General features: G+C 41.8%; 1 long non-coding RNA gene across 1 annotated transcript; it reads right to left on the bottom strand.

Annotated features, from left to right (window-relative positions):
• Window positions 1–1,779: 1,779 nt before the first annotated feature.
• Window positions 1,780–23,665, bottom strand: LOC142776535 (uncharacterized). Its single transcript, XR_012887613.1, has 3 exons — window positions 23,575–23,665; window positions 5,050–5,150; window positions 1,780–4,591 (listed from the first exon to the last, which is right to left on the bottom strand). It is a non-coding gene; the product is annotated as an uncharacterized LOC142776535 (long non-coding RNA).
• Between the last annotated feature and the right edge of the window lie 451 nt (window positions 23,666–24,116).

Genomic DNA, 24,116 nt, shown 5'->3' with positions numbered 1-24,116 from the left:
ATTTCGCGAGGTTGTTGTGACTTATAAATAAAAATATGAACGGGAGCTTTCACGTAATATGTCATGGTCTCCATGTTTAAGTCACTGATAGGGAGCGCTTCGCAAATCGGGCAACATTGTGGTCCACATTGCTGGCTGAATGGTCGTGTTTTTTTGTCTCCGGGATTTTTGCCTCTTTTGTTTCAAAATGGATGTTCCCGCGTATGCCTACATCGCTTATAAAGTTGGTGTCAAAGCAGTAGTGAATGCCTTATTAATTAAAAACTTCGCACTAACCCTATTGAAGTAAACAGCTAAAATTAAGTTAGTGTACTGGCGCAAACACGACGTCGCGCAAGAAGACAACGAAGAGGGCTTCTACCGTGGGGATGTCGAGAAACTGGCCTGTAAGTGACATTTTATGTTTTCATAATTTGTTATTCTGATAACTAATTTTGATATCTCAATCTCATTCAGTGGCGTTGTACGGAGGTGCGTCACGCACCGCGTGTTTCTTCAAATGGCTTCAAATGCAGTGTGCACTTCTGTACAGGCCTCCTGTGAGTACAACTTGCGGTCATTTCATTTTATTGATCTGCATAATTATTGCTGCAGTGGATAACTCTGCAGGAGACACTGTCATGTTCGACGAGCGTTTGGGAGGCCATGTTCTAGGACCAACGTTGAGGGTATTTGTTTGCTCGAAATAATGTAGCTTGGAATCAAACCAATTATAGATTTTCGCTCTCATTTTTTATTCTTTCTGTGCTAAATTTAATCGCAGTAATTTCAAAACAAATACTTCTTAATAAACATTGATTATCTTAAGCATCGTATAGCAACATACAGCCTCATTTTCTTTATTGACATGCAATATCATGTGCCTTGGAATTATGTAGTGCGAACATGACGGAATTCTACACAGTACTTCGTATTTTGCACCTGAAGGGGATATACTCGTTTCCATGCCATATCATGCACTTCAGCTAGAGATAGTCAAAATGGCTTCAATGCACTACTCTAGATAACTGCAGAAATCACCATTCGATTGCCACATCCCAATTTAAAATCCCACCAGAGTGTGTTTGGTGTGTTCTAGGGTGATTTGGGGGATACACCAGAACACACTGGTGTGTGGTGTATACATCAATTCTGGTGTTCTGTGTTCTGGTGGCAACACTGACCTACTCTGGTGTGTTCTAATGAGATGTGTTCTGGTGTGAAACTTGACCCAGTGCAGTGTCTTATGAACGAATGTGTTCTGGTGTACACAACAATTATATTTTTATTGGTGCTTGGACTAATAATTTTCTTCAACCGAGTGCACCGAACTCACACTTCTTATTAGTTTGCTCAAGCAGACTCATTTATACTGAAACTCACCAAAATATTTCTCAGCCGGTTGCTTTCAGATTTGTCGCTCAATCACTTTCAGTAAGTTGACTCATGAGCACGTTAACTTATATTTAGCTTTTCTAACCTTGGTGTCAATAATCTTTAGTGCCCTTAGCATTTATTGTTAACACCCGCAATTACACTGAAGCCAGGGAACACGTACAACAAAATTTGGTTTCATTTAGAAGTTTTTGTTGCCCTGGAGAGTAGGCTAGGTCACTGACAAACAAACACCAAGTCATCTTGGCTCATGCAGCTTATTGAAGCATTGCTGCATTATGGAAAGCATATAGTCATGCTTCTCACAATGCTAATTCAATATAATGTGGCTTACCTGCATTGTTTCCCAAGCTTTGTTAAACTGCCCGCATCCGGAAGACAGCCCCCGTAATAGAGCTTATCACATCGAGATAGAACAGCTCACTTTATTTGCAAACTCTGTGTCTGTGTGCAAAGAAAATTGCTCTTACAGCATCTGCATGTCCAGTCTTCCTTCACTGTTTACATGCAACGCGTACAATTAACATACAGCCATCTACTCAGTGCATGATAATATTCCCTTGTGACTTATACATATGCCACACTGTTTACGTATCACTATGTTACCACGACCCCAATATCAACACCAAGGAGTTTTTTAGGAAGCGGTGTTAAATGATATATTAACTGCACTCCAAACAAGCATAACTTTTTGGCATAACAAGTTTTTTCAGAAGCAACAATATAAAAACTGTGGAAATTCGTAATACTCCTGCAATGTTAACCCAAGTAACGCAGAATGTTATCCCAACAATGAGCGAAAGCGCCCAGATGTGAGTCAGCAACGTTGCCTAAAAGCGCTTAGCGTCCTCTTTTTTTATGACCTGATAACGTTGCTTGTAACATTCAGGACGATATGGCAACGTCCAAAATTACATTATCAACATCACGGCAATGTTTTCGCAACTTACCAGCAACGTATTGTAGACATGCCAGCAACGTGATGTCAACATACCAGCAACGTGATGGCAGCATAGCAGCAAAGGAATATCAATATTGCTGTGTGACGTGTTGACTTTCATGCGACGTGCACAGAAAATATATACTAGTGTGTGTGCGGTATTAATAAAAGGCATGTTGACTTGTTATGGGAATTGCCCCGAAGCTTCTGGCTAGAAAAAAGGGCTCTGGCATGGTGTGAAAATAGCATTTCTATTGTCCGTGGACAAAAACTCTTTCCTAACAGCTATTTTTCGACGCATTCGTGCATGCATAAACAAGTGGTGTTGAAACAGCCAAGCCATAAAAATGCCAAAACACACTTGTGCATGTCCGTAAGACCAAAAACGCACTTTCAAATACCAAAGCTTCCAACACACGTGATATACACACTGCATTTTTAGACCATTGAAAAATACGGTTTTGTTCTGTGTGAGCAATCACTACAATATGTGAACATGCGTTGAGGGCGCAGTATTTTTATGTGCAAAATTGCAGCAACCATGAAGATGCAGTCACACAGCTTATACAGGAAAAAACATGCCGAAGCACCTGAATGCCATATGAAAGAAAAGAAGAAGACATTTATTTCCGAAGATTACTTACTTCTTATTTCATTGTCATTGTCACAGAGCAAAACATGAATGTGAGTGTTACAAAACACATTTTAACCATTCAGTAATAAACATGAACAAGGCACGTTGCAAGTTTCATTCATACTATGTCTACTGCTGGGTCGCAAAAAACAAATACAGGTGTAAAATGAAAACACAACTTGTTTATACAATTTCAGCGAAAGTTTGATGAAAAAAGTCTTTATAGTATTTACAATGTCAGTTGGAAAGTGAATAGGCAAGAAAGACGCTGGCGAAACTGCTGTGTGTTAAATACCTAGGAGGACATGAATACCATAGAGAGCCATTGCCCCGTCGGCAATTTTTCAACAGTGATGCATGCATTGTATACAATGATGGTTGCCACTGCTGTTGTCTGTCTATGTCATGATTTCATGAACAGAGACAATATAGAAGTACTGAAAAACTGGCACATCCCACTCACGCACAGCTTGTTTGGACGGAGCTTAAAAGGTTCAAAACGAGAACCTGTTTTTACGAAAACAGAAAAACCTGCCGATATCTGTCTACCAAAACATGTCCCCTTCAAAAAAAGCTTATCAGTTTGAAAGCAACTGAACTTCATGAATACTGCCTGACACGCATTCAGTGAAACATGGTTAATTAAAAGTGGCCGATTGATTACATGAAAAATAAGAATTCGAAAGTTGTTGTAGCTGACACCCGGTCAGAAAAAGTGAAACGCAATTAGTGGAGCAGCTGCTCAGTGTAATTAGCGCAAAACAGTGACCTCCCAGCCACAACCAAGCGAAAAATACTAATCACGAAACGAATGCACAATGCATGCAACTATTTTTTGTTCAGTTCATTATCAAGTTAATGTTCTTTTGTCCATTGGATGAATAAACGGCCTTGACACAATTATTTGTGTTCATTCAGTCCAGATTTTATTAAATTGTACCTAGAGGTGAGCTCAAGTTATTTTTAGATTGTTATGCACTCTGTTATCTTTAGATTGTTATAACTGTCTAGTATTTCTCATTTATGCAATTCTTGTGTTGTATGTGCCAATAATTTTAGCTTTTCAACTTTTTAAAGTTTGTAGTAAATGCAGCTTCCAAGTTGATACTTTGTAGCGAGTGGTTATACGCATATTTGGAAAAGTGGCGAAGTCCTCTTACTTGTTTGCTGAAGTCATTAGGAAGGAAGTTGATTTTTTGAAGGTATTTAGAACGAGTATTATGATCGAGTACCCTATTTCCCATACAAATATAACACCATAAATGTCAACTAAGGATACACATACAATCATACTTGTGGGCACAGGAACAGCAGCTGGTACAAGAAATGCAATCTTAAGAGTAAAATGACAAATGAACACCAACCTGCATCACCATCAGAAAAGCAACTAACAGCCATACAGCCACAACATTTTGCATGCCCAGTGAAGTTCACATATGCAAACTGAGCAGCATATTGAAGTTGTCAGTCTTTGCTCAAGACTTTGCTAAAGTGGTTCGACTTGAGTGAACAAGCTCGCCAAGTCAGGGTACGTCTAAGAGAGGTACGCTGTCGACGATGTCAGCAAACAGCCATTGCAGGGTGATGGCTGGGACGACCGTGCAAAAAGCCATGATGCGAGGCAATCGGTTGGCAATGAGGGCCTGCATTATGAAGAGAAAGTGATTAGACCCATTTTAGCAGCTTATCAAGTAAACAAAATGAATAAATGGGAACACTTATCCAAAAAATGTAGAGTATCGGCTGACAAAATCTCTCTGCAACATCCTATGAAAGCTGTGCCAGGACTGACAGAAAGCTATGTAACAGTTCCGGAGTGAAAAACACTTCAGTGAAGAAACTTAAATAGTGCTGAGATGAAATTTGTGAAGCTTTACTGAGCTGAATGATTGGCTTCTTACTCTATGATTGCAAAGAATCAACATTTGGAGCGTATTTATGGTCTTATTTCAGTTCTTCAGCTTAAACATATTCAGTCTACCTAGTTATTTTCAGGATGGCAATGTTCGTTGAGTTAATTATTATAAATGATGCACAAAAAAAACTGTTGGTAGTGTAAAATGCCATATAATATGGTGCATACCAAACGGATGGCACTCACAGCGTAGTATTCCTTTCTATCATTCCTCATTAGCTGCATTGGTGGTAAAGTAAGATGGAATTCTGCTGGTCATTTTCTTCTTCTGGCACGTGCATAAGTACCTGAAACAAAATGAAAAAATTTCACCCAAATCATCAAAGTAAACTTATCAGCATGTTTCTTGGTACACCACAGTATGCTGCAGAGTTAAAACTAAGGAGGAAATGTAAAAATGTTTCAAGAGGCAGGCCAGTTCATAATTAAAAATATGGACTGGGACTCATACTTAACACAGCAAAGTATACCAAAACTACACAGACGTTTCGCCAAATATGCAGCTGGCATCCTGAGTATGCCCCTGCACCAAATGAGCGGAGGTTACACAGTTTGCTGCCTGTCTCGTATGTCGCTTAGTATGCGGCCGCGGTTGTTGTCACGCACCAAATTCTCACACTAATGAATCACGACTCAAGAAGATTTCTCTTGCCCCACTTTTGTTTCCGAGCTAGCGTTGTTTCATTACTGAAGTCGAAGGCATACCCCATCGTTGAGCAGTGTTCGACAAGTTTTGTCTTATAATGCGTGGCGTGAGAGGCTTTTGCAATGTCTCCTTTGTGCTGTTTGAGCCCTATCTGTCGCTTCCTGCCTAATTCACTCATGCATGTGGTGTCGCATACATCACTGATAAGCACGTGCAGTCATATAGATCGAAAACGTTGTTGGTGAATTGTAACGAAGCCCTTGTATGAGCAGTTTTATCAGCGACACCCAGAAACACATGCAAAAGGGAACAAGGGGTGTGCCACGAGAAAACAAAGAACCCATTGTTTCTGTACCTTACGATGAAGTTTTTTCAGACTCTGATCAAATAGCATTTCGTCCACTGGGAATCTAAACAATTTTCAAGCCTCATTGTACCTTGGTAAACGTGCTCTCTAAGCCAAAAGACAGCACCCCTGCGAATGATCAAAACAGGGTTGTTTACAAGTTCCTCTGCGGTAGCTGCGACACCGCTTATATTGGCAAAACTGGCAGGAAGTGGTCAACGAGTTTCAATGAACACAAAGGGGACATCACAAAAACCACGCATTCTCAGACAAAACTCATCGAACACTGCTTGAAAATGCGGCATGCCTTCGACTTCCGTAATTCGATGACACTGGCTCGGGAACAAAAGAGAGGGACGAGAAAGCTTTTCGAGTCATGGTTAGACCATCGTCACCAGCAAGCGTGACACAGCAATCACGGCCTCCATCAAGAGGAATAGACACATACGAGACAATCAGTGAATTCGGTCACCTCCAACATATCGTGCCAGAGCATTCTTAGAATGCCACTCACGTAGGAGGCGAAATGTCTGTGTAGATTTGTTATATTTTGTTGTGTAAAGTCGGGGTACATACTATAATAACTAAGGAGCAGAGTTTTATTTCCATGTTAATTTGGTCTATGTTCAAATATTCCCAGAGAAAAAAATTGTTTATTCAGACGAAGAACTATTTAGAGACTTGCTTTCTATCTTTGCGCAAATAATTCCCTCCTGAGGCAAAATAAACATTGCTACTCAGCCTTCATGCCATGCGTTGACAACTAATAATCCACTATCCCATACTTACGCTATTGCCAGTGAACTGTTTTCTTGGAAATTATCTATGCGTCTCTTTCATTTGGCTACACCCCCCTGTGTTAATTCGAGAAGTGACACAGTTGATTACCACATTTTTGGTTTGTTGTTAGTTCAACGAGTGCTGCTCACTCTATCAGATTAACAAACTTGACCCAATTTCATGCATTTGCCTTAAGTGAATTTTCCGAAACTTTTTAGAACAGGACAAGCTTAGTTTTTTGCTCTACGCTTTGTCGTATAAGATTAAAAATTTATGTACTTCCTCGTCATGAAGACACTGTATCAGTGTCTTCTCAGAGGCATTTCCTTAATTATTATGTTAACCTGCAAACTCCCAACAAAGCATGACTAACTCACGTTAATGATTAGCCTTCATTATACTTGTATACCTTATCTACGCAACATTTTGCCTCTTGCAAAGCGACAGAATAGCTGCATTTTACGACATTTTGTTTACAACGTACCGTCTGTCTGACACTCAAATTACTCTACTATGTATTACGCTATGAGGCCTGTGTCCAAGCTTAGAGAACACTGAACGAAAACAGAAAAAAAAGACGAAAGCATCAAACTTTTATTTGGGCGCAGCTTCTGCCTGATTAACCATTTACTTTTAGTCTTTCTGAAAGTCTGTCTGTATTTTTGAAACATTGCTGGCAGGCCGCCGCTGCACAGCAGTCTTTGTTTTGCAGCACCTTGATGGGCATGATATCAGACGTCCCTGCGGCATATGTAAGCTTCCTGTCTTGCTACTTCTGTTTCTCCACCTCTGCTTTTCATCGTGCACTCTTCCTTCAACAGAAGTGCTAAGATGGCCCCCTTTTTGGCGCTCCACTCTCCGGCCGGTAGCATTATTCACTGTTGGTTCTATTCATATTTGTACTAGGTGCCCTACATGGGGAATGCAGTGAGTTGACAGACACGAGCGATAGCTGGCGAAATTCGCAAACCCGTTTCAGGGGATGTTAAATGTCACCTTCTCTACTTGATCACGTGGTCACTATATGTGGGAGTTTGTAAAAAAACACCAGAGCAGATGACACGTGCTCTGGCGTTTCCTTTAACAGTGAACCCCTCTGCACATATACTGCGGGTGTCGCGCATGGTCCGCTTGATACTTACGTGGCTACAAACAGAAGCTACCCGGAAAACTATCTTTTACTACTTTCTGGCTATCATTACACAGACCCCATTTGTCATGCTTTGCAGTGAGCGAAAGATAGGTGATTTCAAGGACATGAATGGCGGAAGAAGTTTGCCAGTCAAAACATTACTAGCCTTATGCATCACTGAACAGATTTATCAGTTGCCACTTTCTTTTTCTTTCTGGGGATCAGGGTGACAACGATTATGATGTGGTGCAAGCGTGGTGATGCAACAGAGGGAAAGATGAGGTCAAGCATCGCAACATTCATACTCAGAGGGTGGTCTCACACTTACATACACGAATGCAGTGCTCAGTTTTAGTGAAACATATGAGAGTCAATTCTTTCAGCTATAAAACGAGTTCCGCTCGTACCGCAATTCTTTTTTGTAAAACAGATGCAAATTGTACTCGCTGAACATTGAACAACAAATCTAATGATATCATATTCACGCAGATTTCTTATCCAAAAAGTGGGTATTTCTTTGATATTCCTTGAACAGCATTCAATTCAGTGTGAAAAGGTAATAATATTCACGTGCTTCTACAAAACAAACATCACAGTACACAGGGTCGGGAAAGTTTAAAGGCCTTATCAAGCGCGAAAAGTGTCTGTCGCTGTGTACACAAGTGCTAAATAAAATCATTGGTTGACATCATAAATCAACAAAACTTTTGAAATCATGACGTCATTAGGTGACTTCGCCGCTTGGTCTAAATTGGGCAGATCCCCGAGAAACTGACAAACCGCATGAGGTAAAGAAAATTTTTGGCGAGTGAATACAGTCGACCAAAAAGCAGAAAAATATGGCTGCTTTGGCGTTCAAATCCTCTAAGACAAACGCGTATGGAATCTTGGGAGTCTTTTTGGGACAGGAATTTCACACCCCACCTGCGCCCTTACTGGGCTTTCGCGAATGCGATGGTAGACCTGTCAAAATCTGATCAGTTTGCGCGCTTGGTACTGCAGACATTTTCATTCTAGTTTTAGAACAGCAGCACAGTGGTGTGGTATATGAAGTGGTCACACTAAACGATTGCTTCATTAGTGCTCACCTATGTGAGTACTATATCACTAGCATGTGAAGTGGTTATCGTGAAAACTCACACAGAGTCTTTTTTAAGGTTCATATTCCTTTGTTTCAAACTTCAAATTGCCTCTCCCTCCCACCCCCTTTGTGCTTTTACCATCTTGAGTGTCTGTACAGCACGCTAGCTGATTGGGACCCTTGGCTTAGCGAGTGGAAGCTGCAAAACCAGTCAGGGTGTTGCATTTGTCATTTGGCAGGTGCAAGGGATTGGGCGGCTCACACATTTGTGGCTGCAACCAGTGAGCACTCGAAGAAGTTCATTCGAGGAATAAGCTTGAGCACGTCTGCGGTTTCTGCGAACGTCTCATTTTCTAGGTGTCTATGGTGGCGGATGCTGAGAGTAAATGCCTTATGTCCCGCTATGGTCAGTGGAGGCATGGTGACTAGAATGTAAGATAAAACTTGACCTACATGAGCAAACAGATAATTTGCCAAAGCTTAGCTTTGCTAGAGGGAAATGGTGACCGTCTTGTCTATTTCGTGCAATGCAAGCTTCATTCCTGCTACCTCTCTGCTAGACCGGCCACTTCCCACTACAACAAGCAAATGGCATCACAGCAATGATCTTCGAGGACACAACGATCATTCACAATACATGTGTTACCGTAGTTTGAGAGTAAGTATTACGCTAGCAAACACATTTTTGTCAAGAAGTTGGCATACTGAATAATTGTTTCCAAACTTCAGAAGGCGTCAAGACACTTGACGTTTGTTTTGCTGCGCGTGGCTGGAAACGCTATAGAGCTCACGCAGCCATCCTCACTTTTTGCTGTAGTCAGGGAAATATGGCTCATTAACTCCCTTTATAATATAGTTACTGTGCACATGCAAGTTTTTTTTCCACCAACTTGCCCGCAAACTATCCACAGGCTTGTCAATGGGCCTTTTTCAAGTCTGGAGAGCGCTTCTATGAAGGTCACCGAAATCGAAAGTAGAGGTGCGTAGCCTCTGAGGTTATGCGCCATGCACTGGTAAGAAGATCTCGGAGGCTTAGTATTTTTGATGAATGATTTGCACACGATTCAAGCTACCTCTCAGTTAGCAACTGTCGCCACTCTGTGCAACGTTTATAGAGGCTGCTTGGCCTTGTGAGCTCCCCTCCTCTCCCCCCCCCCAAAAAAAAACGGGACGCGCGTCATGTCGCCACCCCTTCACTTGTGCAGACTAGTCTCTCGAAAAAGATCCAATGAAATACTACCCTTTAAGCAGTGTCACGTGGAACACACACTGTCAAACATTCTACACCTCCCCGCGAAGGAAAGACCACCAGGTAATGTCCTACGAGTTTCAAAAACAGAAGAAGGAAAGGTCAAGTTCTCTGTGTACTTTAGAAAGGCTTCTGCAGTCCTTTCGCTACAAAGACTTACAGCCAAGCAGGTCCTGAAATCCTCGGCACTATTGCCAAACCACTTAGTCAGGAATGTGCCACGCTTTGTTCCCTTCGTTCTTTCTGTCACTCCGTCATTTTCTTTTTTTTTACAGCAGCCTCTTGAGGTTACATTGTGATTGTAGACGTAGCAAATACATTTACCCACTGGGCTATACAATGAAATCTGAAATCTGTAGAAATAACCCATACGTGTTTGGGTGCATAGTCATGTTTTGTGGCATCACTTTTGACAAACGTCAGAACCTACACGAGACAACTTCATGGTTCTTTTCACAGATGACGCCAACAACAAAAATGTTTGCAATATTTATTATTTTTTGAAAATCTTTTGAGTGAAGTGCGGCTACGCAAAGTTAGTGAGCACTAGTAATTACAAAACATGACATAATTCTGCCACTGTGCAATAATTGTGAATTAGCAATAAAAAATGTAAATAAGCACAAACCTGGCAAGATGAAAAATGAGCTAAATTCACTCTGTCGTACATTTTTCAAATTAACCTATGACACTTTTTCCTGCATATAAAGGCTTGCTGCTTCATTATTAAAAATTTCAGATTTCCGTCTTCGTCGGTAATGCCTGAACAAGTGGATTCATAAATTTGTGAATTCAAGCAGTTCTTATTCATGAGCAATTCATCAGAACGCGAAATAACTTCGCATAGACATTAGGTACATTTTAGCCTGGAAAACTATTTCATTATTGTTGTTCTACGCAAAAAAAGGTATTCACTCATACACCTACATAAGTCTGCTCATTTTGATTCAAGCCTGCATGACTTTTTGATCGCTTTACTGGCTATAATTCTTCATATAAACCTTGCATAATGCTGTACGAAGAGGCTCAGGATATTTCATGTGGTTATGTTGAAAAGTTTTGCCACACTTCAAGTAAAATGGAGGCTTGTACAGCAAAAGCATTGGTATTTGCTTGCACAGTTTTGAGAGCTATGCAAAACTGGTTCAGACTAGGCGACAATTCTAGCGGTCATTAGAAAGAAGAGAATGTAACCTTTTTAATGCAATACAATTCACATCAATAGGCTGAGCGTAGAACGTCAGCAAACAGTGAATAAAATGCACAGTAAATGCTGCCGGAATGGCACCGCCACCTTAATAAATCATTTTGTTGGGCGAGTTGGTGCATGCTTACTTACTTAATTTTAAAAAGATTCATACCATCGGGGAAGCCCCGCCGCGGTGGTCTAGTGACTAAGGTACTCAGCTGCTGACCCGCAGGGCGCGGGTTCGAATCCCGGCTGCGGCGGCTGCATTTCCGATGGAGGCGGAAATGTTGTAGGTCCGTGTGCTCAGATTTGGGTGCATGTTAAAGAACCCCAGGTGGTCGAAATTTCCGGAGCCCTCCACTACGGCGTCTCTTATAATCATATAGTGGTTTTGGGACGTTAAACCCCACAAATCATAATCACCATCGGGAAAGAACTTTGAAGACAGAACTGCAAGGGCGTAACTCGCAACTAGCTTTATTCTCGGAAAAACAGCGAAATATATAAAAGTAGCAACTTTGCGCACGCACATTGCCTCACATGGTAGTCAAAAAACATGCGATAAGATTGACAACAAAAGAATTATGACAAAAAAGCCACTAAACAAAAAAAAGGAATCTGAAGAATGAAATTCCCCACTACAGAGCAACAGATGCAATACTAACATGTGTATCTCTCTTCTTTTTAATGTAGTATGCTTCCATAATTTTGCGTGCTCAGGTTTCATTATCCTTTCAAAGGAAGGATACATTGAAAAACCTAGCCTCGTGCTTACAGAAACCACAATGTGCAGGCAAACGTGGTGGTTTATAAAGGACAGAATTAGGGAGAAAGAACTTCCTAAGAAAAATAACTTTTGGCATATTTGCCAGCACATTGTGGTTTCTGCAAACGTGAGGCTAGGTTTTCCAGTGTACCCGTCCTTGGAAAGAGCAATGATTGTCACGTGAAGTTATGGAAGCATTGTAAATTAAAAATAAGGGAGATACGACTGTTAGTGTTACATGTGTTGCTCAGCGTGGTGAAGAATTTTTGTTTCTTAGATTATTTTCTTGTTTAGGGGCTTTTTTGTCATCATTCTTTTGTTGTCAATCTTATTGCACGTTTTTTGACTAGCGTGTGAGGCAATTTGCATGCGCATGGTTGCTACGCTTATATAGTTCGCTGATTTTCCAAGAACAAATCTGGTTGCGAGTGACGCCTTTTCTGTTCTGTCCTCAATTTTGTTCTCCGATGGTATGCATTCTTGTGCCTATCAGTAAGTACTGTGTTATTTTCCAGTAACGAAAACCTTGCAACACGAAAATGTTTCTGTTGAAATGTCCATCTAGTTACAGCAAGGGCAAGCTGTACACAGAAAAAATACAAGTAATAAAAGCATCAAACCATGCACCAGAATAAAAATATCAGGATATGTGAAACGAAAAAGATGCTGCCTAACTGCTCGCATCTCTAAATCCCACAAAAAGGGAATGCTCTTTCTCTCAAAGGTGCCACGAAGCATGCTTACACATGCGTCATTTGACCTTGCAATCTCCTCCACCGCTACTATCTCCCTGACCCTTTGACCTGGACTAAGTGCAAGAAAGACACTGTCTTCCAAAATGGGCCTAACCCATCAACCCACGCAAGGATTCCGAGAAACTTTTAAACTGCTGTTTATAGACTGCAATGGTGCTCACATAATGTATCATTATGTAGGGTTCCTGTCTGAGCCACTGACCCTTCTTGATGTCACAGAACAAAAGGAGTGTTTAAGGGCTCAATTATCTTTTATAGACACAGCCTGAGAACCCACACAAAATATTTGTGTAGTGTTTTTTTATGTGTCAATAAGTAGTTAATGACAAACTCATCGTAGATGGAACAGTTAGTTACCTAGAAAAAGGTTATACAAAGCTCAGTCACGATTTCAGTTTTAGATGGCGCTAATCAAGTGAGGTGGGACGTAACATGGCTTCCATGCGAACATAGCTGGCTACATTAACACAAAACTGCTTGGACGTGGTCACCAGAAAGACAACTTTTTTTCAATGAAGGCTTTCTGGGTGCAGCGATAATTGCCTCTGAGATGTAAGTATGCATGACCCATAAAAGTACGCAGCTAAAGCAAGGACATCAGCCTTTGTGCTCCCATGCAAGTCTGCCCCCTCTTTGATTGAAGAAGTCTGCTAAGAGAGCATTTACAAGGGTTGTGAAAGCCAACACAAACTTATGACGTAGAAGGCAGTGGGTTGTTTAAACCAAAACAAAAAGGGTGTTCTGCAAGTAATGGTATGACAAGCACTGTACAGTTGATTTTAAGTGTGTTTCAGGATATATCACTTGTTGATATTTAGTAGACAACAACAAAGGGAGATTTTAGGGGCTCATTTTTCTTTGGAAGAGGGATTGTGTGAACCATACGTTTAAAACATCTCACACACTTCTGCTTGTGATCGGAGCTCAGTCTTTTTAGTTCATTCAAGAGGTGGATCTGCACAGGCAAGAAAGTACAATGCCTCTACCACAACACTTTCCCCTTCCCCCTTGAGTCTGCGTGAGACACTGTACATGCAATGTACACAGTTGCCTTATTCTTTTCTTGGGCCTTCAATGTGGTCAGCCACTCGTCTTCACAACTAGTATTCATGATATAAGTAATCAAACTCCCAGCTACCAACAACAACACATCTTGAGTGAAATCTACAATGTTCAAATGAGATGTTTAAATGGAGAAACATCATCCACTTGTTTGAGATGAGTCGATTGCCACAGAGCATTCTCACGTGTTTCTCACGCTGTTACTTGAGTCTACCAGTCTTGGCTATTTCATAAAGGTCTATTTGTAACGGCAGGGTATTAGTATTGAATCGAGTCCTGTATCAATTCTTAGAGACCTGCACTTGACCAGTATTTAAAAGAACAATGATAACAGATTGCTAAGTTTCAGTACTGTACAATCTCCTGCTATGTGAATATTTTTTTACTGTTTAATTTGGTCAAATCTGTGGACTGCAAGTAGGTTGTCGAGCCCAGTATGAAGGTTTTGTAGCACAAGCTCCAGCAGTTTTTGGCAACACATGAGATTCCCGAATGTTTCACAATCGAATCCCTGCGCTTAACGCAGCTTTTTACAAAATGGTGCACAAGTTAGCGGTATAAGTCTCGTCCATGGAAGCCGCTGCTGCCTTTTTCATTGGGGCACACAAAAAGGACCTAGAGGGCGACCATGCACATGGCCTTGCAGAGGGTTCTGTGTGGATCACTTTAACACAAGATGGTAGAAGCAACTTCTAAGTAAGTGTCTAGACATGATTGATTGATATGTGGGGTTTAACGTCTCAAAACCACTATATGATTATGAGAGACGCCGTAGTGAAGGGCTCCGGAAATTTAGACCACCTGGGGTTCTTTAACGTGCACCCAAATCTGAGCACACGGGCCTACAACATTTCCGCCTCCATCGGAGATGCAGCCGCCGCAGCCGGGATTCGAACCCGCGCCCTGCTGGTCAGCAGCCGAGTACCTTAGCCACTAGACCACCGCGGCGGGGCAGTGTCTAGACTTCATATTGCAGGTTTAACTCAAGGCGAGTTGCCTCTAGCCGAGGATTTGTTTAGGCATGCGAGGTATCCTAGGCATAGAAAGGAGTTACCCCTATACCCTCGTTGCTCCCTTTTGGCTTAGAGCATATACATCAACAGTCCCAGATGGCATTCCAATTATACTGATAAAGACATTGGGTCCAAAGTCTAAGCATATTTTGACAGAGGCAGTGAGCAAAACAATAATCGATGCTGAAGTCTCCGATTAATGGAAACTCAGCAGGATGAGCATGATCTATAAAGAAAAGAGGGGAAAAGCTCACATAAAAACTACCGTCCTATAACAGTGACATCAGTGGTCTACAGGCTGGCGATGCAGATTATAAAGGAAAGACTGCAGGCATGGATAGAGGATGAGGGGGTGCTGGGGGAACTGCACAATGAATTTCGTAAGCACATGATGTTGGAAGACAATCTGTTCTCACTGCCATAGTGCATTGAAATAGCAGGAAAAGAACACAGCACCCATGGCTAGCATTTTTGGATATTAAGGCAGCGTACGATAGCGTGGTTCAAGAGAACTTGTGGTGAATACTGGACACACAAGGTGTGGAAGATGGAGCCACTAATCTTTTAAATGATACCGATAAAAGTAACAAGGTAGTAATGAAGTGGGAAAAATGGGTGTTCAAGCCCACAGAGGTAAAACGAAGGCTTAGGCAAGGATGTCTTCTGCCACCCTCGTTGTTCATGATGTACTTACAAGGATTATAGAATAAATTAGAGGGAAGTGGACTTGGCTTTAACATCTCTTTCATCAATCAAGAAAAACTGATTGAACAGGCACTACCAGCATTGATGTACGCAAATGATATAGTGCTAATGGCCGACAACAAGGAAGATTTGCAGAAATTGATGGACATCTGCAGTAATGAGGGAGATAGCTTAGATTTCAAATTCAGAGAGGAAAAATCAGCAGTCATCATTTTCAAAGATAATGAAGCTAGTGAGCCTAGAATGCAGGAGGTCACGCCAGAGATAACAGATAAATAAAAATATCTGTGCGTGTGGATAAGAAATGGGAAAGAGTACCTAAGGGAACTCGAAATATACGTGACGACGAAAGGTAACAGAAATGCAGCTCAGCAGTGATAAAAATAGGGCACTGTTGAAGTACAATAGGTATGATGTTGTGAGAGGAGTATGGAAAGGAGTCATGGTTCCTGGTCCAAAGTTCGGCAATGCGGTCTTGTGCATGGGATCAGAAGTTCAAGCAAGATTAGAAATTAAGCAATGTGGAACAGGTAGGCTTGGCTTAGGAGCTCACAGGGATACACCAACTCAAGTAGTACAAGGTCATATGGGATGGACATCATTTGAGGGCAGGGAAGCTCACAGCAAGATAAGATTTGAGAAGCGACTGAGAGAAATGGGGGAGGAGTGTTGGGCTTGGAAGGTTTTCAGCCGCTTTTTCATGAAGAATGTCGATACAAAATGGATGAAGCGAACCAAAAAAATTGACGGGTAAATACTTAGAAAACAGCAGGGGGCCAAACCACAACAAATTACCGGTTAAAAAGACGGTTAATGAAGCGGAGACCGATATGTGGAGAATTGGCATAATTAAGAAGTCCGCACTAGAGATCTATCGAACTTTTAAGCTGGAAATAGCCAAGGAAAGCATCTATGATGATTATCTCGGGGTAGTTCTCCACTGTTTGAGGTGAGGACGGGAGTATTGCGAACCAACACATATCGGGCCAAATAAGAAGGGGTAGACACGGTATGCAGTGCGTGTGAAGAGGAGGAGGAAACTTCCGAACACTTGATAATGTTCTGTAAAGGGCTTCACCCTACAGTTCAGGATGATGACCTAGAGTTTTTCAAAGCACTGTGGCTTAGGGACAGGAAGGACAAAACAGACTTTAAGTGGGTAGAATTATAAAAAGAAGGAGGTTATCTGATTGGTGGCTAAAGTCAAGGCATGAGTCAAAACTAAACCCTTCACCGCAAAGTACCAGGCCTCAACCTCTCTATTTAAAGTAAAAAAACATAAATATAAATCTTGGTTCACTAAGTATTACGGCTTGGTGGCGTTAACCACCTTCTGATCTAAAGAGTACAGCCATATCAATCAATCAGTCAATCCATCCATCCATCCATCCATCCATCCATCCATCCATCCATCCATCCATCCATCCATCCATCCATCCATCCATCCATCCATCCATCCATCCATCCATCCATCCATCCATCCATCCATCCATCCATCCATCCATCCATCCATCCATCCATCCATAGCAGAGGCTCTGATAAAGAGCGCCATCCAACTGATGCAGCAGTGTGCGAGAAGGCAGGACGGTGTTCATATCGCACAGTCTGAAAATTAAAGAGTAGCGTTGCATTGTCAGATTTCTGACAGCATCAGGTGTTTTATTGGCCACGATTCAGCCCCTATAATTTCCATTAGGCACATAGTATACTTACACTAAACTTCTCATTCGGACTCGCAGTCTCTGCTTCCCTCGTCGAAGACTTCTTAGTCGCTGTCTTCAAACATTGCGCAATCATCAGTGCCATTTAACACACTGTATATGCCGCACTTCTCAAAAGAGCGCATAGTCAGAGTTCCAATGACGCAGATTTTAACGCGAGAGCGTTAGAGAGCTCGTCTCGCAGAAATCTCCCCGTCGGCGTCAGTCCCGTTGGTTGTGAGTGAAAAATTGTCTGTGCCTCTGTCAGCGGAAACGCAAGTTACAGAGATCTCCGCGAGAGGCCACTACTTGTCCACGTGCGCGTGCGCGATCACACTGAAAAGCCGCGCATTCAAAGAAAGCAAGCAAAAAGTGCTCAAGGTCAAGAGGCACAGGTTATGTAGTTTCTTTGGCCCTGCCACCTCTTCCTGCTTAGTTTCGAGAGCTTTCGTTTGGACGAGAGAAGAGATAGTGCAATTGCAGCATGCGACCAACCATTATAACTCCACTGGCCTTGGGCGGATTCTTAAAAATTTTTCAGCGTTGAATCCGTGAGGTAATAAGCTCTTCTAGTGAATTCAATCCATGGTTACCTAGAAAAGTGTTTCAGGGCCCCATTAATGCGTTTTTTTCGACACGTGTCATGACGAAAACGAGCCTATTCGGCGATTTGTAAGCGCATTTGGGAAGCCTCAAACAACGTCGAAATAGGTCAGGATAGTGCAGCCATCACCGCTAAAAACACACATAAGCTTTCAAACAGCTCTAAAATTGGACGACTATGCCCACCTAGCGGAAAACATATTGATACGCAACAGCCGGCACAGCCTGTCTGGAAGAAAGAGAAAGACGACGTTGGTGGCTGGTTGTTTATGAACTGTCGCCATCTTGTTCGCCGAGCACAGTGCCTCGTATTTAATTTATTAAATAAGTTACCCGTAACATTATCATGCCTTTCCAGAGCCGTTGATCAAGCAAACAGCGAACGGTAGATAATGTGCTGTTATCTGCGAGCCAGTATGAGAGTTCTTATGGCCTCCAAGATCGCGAGCGCGTGGCGTGTATCTTGGAGGCTATGCGACTCTTGTTTTAGAACCAAAACCTGTATGTACCAGATGCAAGCGTGCGCTGGTATGATCTACTGTGTGCCTGTTTGTGTGCGGGCGTGTGTATGTAACAAACTATATCATAAGTATGCACTTAGCGGTTTAAGGGTGCAATAGTGGCCGAATTTTGATATCGCGTTCAACTCTTATAGGTGAAGTTAATGGTGCTCCAATTTTTTTTATCCACTGCAAAGTCTCTTCCGGCTTGAACGTTGGTTGACGACTACGCAGCTAGGACAACTTTTCTTTTATAAGTGGCACTATAATGACACCACCTGTTTTGGCGCCACTGAGCTAGGCCAAATACAGACCACATGAAGCGTGACTCGAGATGACAAACGGTTCGCCTCAGAGCTCGCAAAAAAGGTCAAAATAGAGGCCCCTTGTATGTACCTAATCAAAGCAGGCTTTGGCTCGGCTACTAACCGCTTCAATATTGTCTAGGTGGCTCTAGTTTTGCACTACTTTTGTCAGTGAAATATGGCACGTTTCTCAATTTCCTCGAGGCCAAGCCGACCCTGGAGTTTGATACAAATAAATTTGGAAAAAACTATCAGGCTAGATTCAAATAATATGGTATATATATTTTTCATAGTGTTTTAAATGACCGATCGTATGGAAGCTGTGCCAGGACTTACAAAGTTATTTAACAATGCGGCAGTGAAAAGAAGAGCAGTTAGTCAGCTTAAAAAGTGCAGACATGATATTTGTGAAGTTCTATTTTGAGCATAATCTTCGGCTCCTCACTAATTACTGATGGCAAAGGAATCAACATTTCAAGGTTATTTACGGTCTTATTTCAGTTCTTCAGCTCAAACATATTAAGTTTACTCAGTTATTTTTATGTTGGCAATGTTCATAGAGTTAATATAAATGATGCACAAAAAATGTTAGTTGTTTAAAATTGCCTTATAATATGGTGCTTACCAAACAGATGGCACTCGCAGTGTAGTATTACTCTCCGTCACTCCTCATCAGCTGAATTCAAATTGAGGCAAAAATTGAATTCTGCTTCTCATTCTCTTCATCTGGCACGTACACTAGTATCTAATACAAAAAATGATCCAAAACATCAAAATAAAATTATAAGCATGTTTTTTAAACACCAGCATGTAACGCAGAATTATAATTAATGAGAAGATGCAAAAATGTTCCAAAAGACGGGTGAGTTCATGATTTAGAATATGGACTCGGACTTAACACATCAAAATATAATAAACACTACATAGATGTTTCGCCAACTATGTGGCTGGCATCCTCAATATAACCTGGCATCAAATGAGCGGACATCACGCTGTTTACTGGTTGTCTGTATGTCTGTACACATGAAGTACGCAGCCGTAGTTGTTGCACGCTAACTTATCACAATGGATGAATCACGACTCGAGAAGCTTTCTCTTCTTCCCCTTTTGTTCCCAAGCCAGCGTCGTCTGATTACTGAAGTCAAAGGCATGCGCCGTTGTCCAGCAGTGTTCGATGAGTACTGTCTTGGAATGCGTGGCATGCGTGGCATGCGTGGCTTTTTCAATGTCCCCTTTGTGCTCCTTGAGCCTTGTTGGTTGCTCCCTGCCTCTTCCACTGATGCATGCGGTGTTACATACATCACTATTTGTTCTTATCAGCATTTGCAGTCATATGAGATGAAAAATGTGGTTGGTGCATTGGAGCAAAGCCATCATACAAGAGTGTATATCAACGACACATAGAAACACATGCGAAAGGGAACAAGAAGTGTGCCATGAGAAAACACAACATCCATTGTTTCTATACCGTACGTTTAGGGTTTGTCAGACTCTGTTCGGAAAGTGCTTAGTCCGCTGGGCTATAAGATTATTTTCAAGCCTCATTGTACCTTGGGAATTAGGTTCACCAAGCCCAGAGACTGCACTTCTGCGAACGTTCTAAGCAGGGTCGTTTAGAAGGAACCGTGCGGCGACTGCGACACCACTTATATCTTCAAAACACGCAGGAAGCGGTCAACGATGCTTAAGGAGCACAAAAAGGAGATCACAAAAGCCACGCATTTTAAGACAGAACTGGTCATATACTGCCTCACAATGGGGCGAGGCTTCGACCTTCATAATGCGACGACGCTGACTCGGTAAAAAAGTTGACGGAAGAGAAAGTTTTTCGGATCATAGTTCAACCATCGTGACCAGTCAGCGTGCAACAAGAACCATGGCCCCCTACCGGATGTGTGAAAACAAACAAGACAAGCAGTGAATTCGGTGACCTCGGCTTACTTGGTGCCAGTGCATACTGGGGATGCCACTCACATAGAAGGCGAACTGTCTGTGTAGTTTTTGTTATATTTTGTTATGTAAAGACGGAGTACATATTATGATCATTAAGGAGCAGAGTTTTATTTTTGTGTTAATTTGGCATAGTTCAAATATTTCAAGAAAAAATTGTTGGTATTCAAACAAAAGACAAATATTTAGAGACTTGCTTTCCATCTTTTCTTACATATTTTACTCTTGAGGCAAAATAAACATTGACACTCAGCATTCATACGACGTGTTTACTACTGATAATCTACATTCTCATAATTTTCTACTATCAGTGAACTGTTTTTTTAGCAAAGTGTTATCTATGCGTCTCTTCTATTTGGTTACACCATCTGTGTGGAATCAAAAAGTGCAACAGTCGACCACCAAACTCTTGGTTGGTAGTTAGCTCAACAAGTGCTCCTCACTCTTTTAAATTCGACATTCTAAATTTAAAGCATCAAAATTAACTTAACCCATTTTTATGCATTTGCCTGAAGTGCAATTTCTAAACTTTTTAGAATAGGAAAAATTTAGCTTTTTCGCTCAAATTCAACATATAAGATTCAAAATTTATGTACATTCTCTCCATGAAGATGCTGTATCAGCGGCTTTGCAGAGGCATTACCTTGAATATCATAGTAAGTTTGAAATTCACAACAAAACATGGCTAATTCAGGTACCATGCCTTGCCTTCAGTATTCTGCTATAACTTCTGTTAGCAACTTTTTACCTCGTGAAAGGCAACATAAACTTGCATTTTACGACATTTTGTTTAAAACATCTTGTTTCTTTAACACCTAAATTACTCGAATATGCCAAGCTCCGTAATGGCTCCATCGGAGCTTAAAGCATACTGAACAAAAATAGAAAAAAAAGACGAAAGCATCGCAATTTCACTTGAGAGCAGCTTCTGTTCCGATAAACCATTTACTTTCAGTGTATCTGAATATCTGCCTGCATTTTTGAAACATTCCTAAAACGCTACAGCGGCACATCACCCTTTGTGAGGCAGTACATTGATGGGCACGATGTCAGACGTCCCTGCGGCATATGCAAGCTGCCCGTTTTCCTGCCCTGCCACTTCTCTTTCTCCACCTATGCTTTAGATCGTGCACTCCCGCTTCAACAAAGGTGCTAACATCGCCCCCCTTTCGGGGCTTTACTCTCCAGCCGGTAGCATTGTTGAGTGCCGGTGCTATTCATACTCGTTCTAGGAACCCTACAGTGAGAACGTAGTTGACACATTGGGAATGTAGTAATGGGAATGATGACCGATGGCTGGCGAGATTCGCAAGCTATTTCCTCTGCTTGATTACGCCACACCCTCTACTTAATCACGTGGTCCCTAAATGTGGCCGTTTGTAAAAAGTATCAGGGCAGACGACATGCGCTCCGGTGTTCCCTCTAACAGTGGACCCATCTGTACATGTACTGCAGGTGTTGCGCATGGTCCACTTGATAATTATGTCGCTACATACAGAAGTTACCCGGAAAGCTATCTTTTGCTACTTCCTGGAAAACATTACACAAAGCCTCTTTTCCATGCCTTGCAGTGAGCGAAACAATGGTGATTTCGTAGGCATGAACAGAGCAAGGGATTCGTCAGCCAAAACATTACAAGCCTCATGCATCGCTAAACAGATTTATTGGTTGCCATCTTCTTTTTCTTTGTTACATAGCTACTTGAAACGTTCTTGAATATAGTTGGGGATCGGGGTGACATCGGTCACGATGTGGTGCAAGCGTGGTGAACAGGCAGAGGGGAAAATGAGGTCAAGCAGCGCGACATTCATACTTGAAGGGTGGTCTCACACTTGCATATATGAATGGAGTGCTCAGATTTGGTGAAACATGAGAGTAAATTCTTTCAGCTATAGAACGAGTTCCCCTCGCACCGCAACTAATTTGTAAGACAAATGCAAATTGCACCCATTGAAATTTGAACATTGAATCTAATGATATCATATTAACTTAGATTTTTCATCCAATGAGTATGCATTTCATGTGTTATACCTTTGGCAGTATTCAGTTCAGTGTGAAAAGTTAATATTCGCACGCTCTTACAAAATAAACAGCACAGAACACAAGGTTAAGAACGTTCGAAGGCCTTATTACGCGTGCAAAGTGCCTGTCACTGTCTACACGAGAACTAAACAAAATCATTGGTTGACATCATAAATCTTAAAACTTTTTTGAAATTATGACGTCCCTACATGACATCGCCACTTGGTCTAAATTGGGCAAATTCGTTAGGAACTTACAAACTGCATGAGGTGCACAAAGCTTTTGGCGAGGGAGTACAGTTAACCGAGAAGCAGAATAAGATGGCTGCTTCGGCGTTCAAATCCTCTAAGACAAATGAGTTAGGGATCTCGGGAGTCCTATTGGGGCAGAAATTTTGCACACCACCTGCTCACTTACCGGGCTTTCATGAATGCGACGGCGCACCTGTCAGAATCTGATCGGTTTGTTCACATGGTACCACATATTTTTTCATTCCAGTTTCAGAACAACAGCACAGTTGTATGGTATACGAAGTGATCACACGAAACGATTGCTTCGTCAGTGCTCACCATGCGTGTACTCATAGCACTAACATGTGAGATGGCTATCGAAAACACTCACACACAGTTTTTTTGTTTTTCAAGGTTGCGATTCTTTTGTTTCAAACTTGAAATTGCCGCTCCCTCTCACCCCATTTGTACTTCTACCATCTTTAGACTGTGTATCTTCATCTTCAGTCTGTGGCTGATTGGGACCTTTGGCTTAGCGAGTGGAAGCTGCAAAACCAGTCCGGGTATTGCATTTGTCATTTTGAGGGCGCAGGGAAATAGGTGGTTCACACATTCGTGGCTGCACCCAGTGAGCACTTGAAAAGGTTCATCGCAGGAATGCATTTGAGTGCGCTTACCTTTTCTGCGAACATCTCATCTTCTAGGTTTCTATGGCGGCTGATGCTGAGAGTAAATGATTTATGTCCTGCTTTTGTCAGCAAAGGCCTGGTGCCTAGAAAGTGAGATATACAAGACTTAAATGAGTGAACACATTATTTGCCAAAACTTAGCTTTGCTAGAGGTAAATGGTGTAGGTCTTGTCTATTTCACAAGCTTCAAGCTTTAATCCTGCTACCTCTCTGCTAGACAACAAGCAAATGGTGTCCCATCAATGATTTCAAGGGCACAACGGTCGTTCGCAATACATGTGCTACCGTTATGTGAGTGTAAGTATTACGCTAGCGAACACATTTTTTTTATCAAGAAGCTGGCGCACTGAAAATAATGTTTCCAAACTTCAGAAGGTGTCGAGACACTTGTGTTTTGCTGCACGTGGCTGGGAATGGTATAGACATCATCTAGCCATCTGCACGTTTTGCTGCAGTGAGAGAAGTATTGCTGAATAACTCACAGTTTACAATATAATTACTGCGCATATGCAAGCTTGTTTTCCACAAAC

The sequence above is a fragment of the Rhipicephalus microplus genome, chromosome X, assembly GCF_043290135.1.
Source record: "Rhipicephalus microplus isolate Deutch F79 chromosome X, USDA_Rmic, whole genome shotgun sequence".
NCBI classification, from domain to species: domain Eukaryota; kingdom Metazoa; phylum Arthropoda; class Arachnida; order Ixodida; family Ixodidae; genus Rhipicephalus; species Rhipicephalus microplus.
Note: the sequence above shows the minus strand (reverse complement) of the source record. Positions and strands in the feature narration are given on the sequence as shown.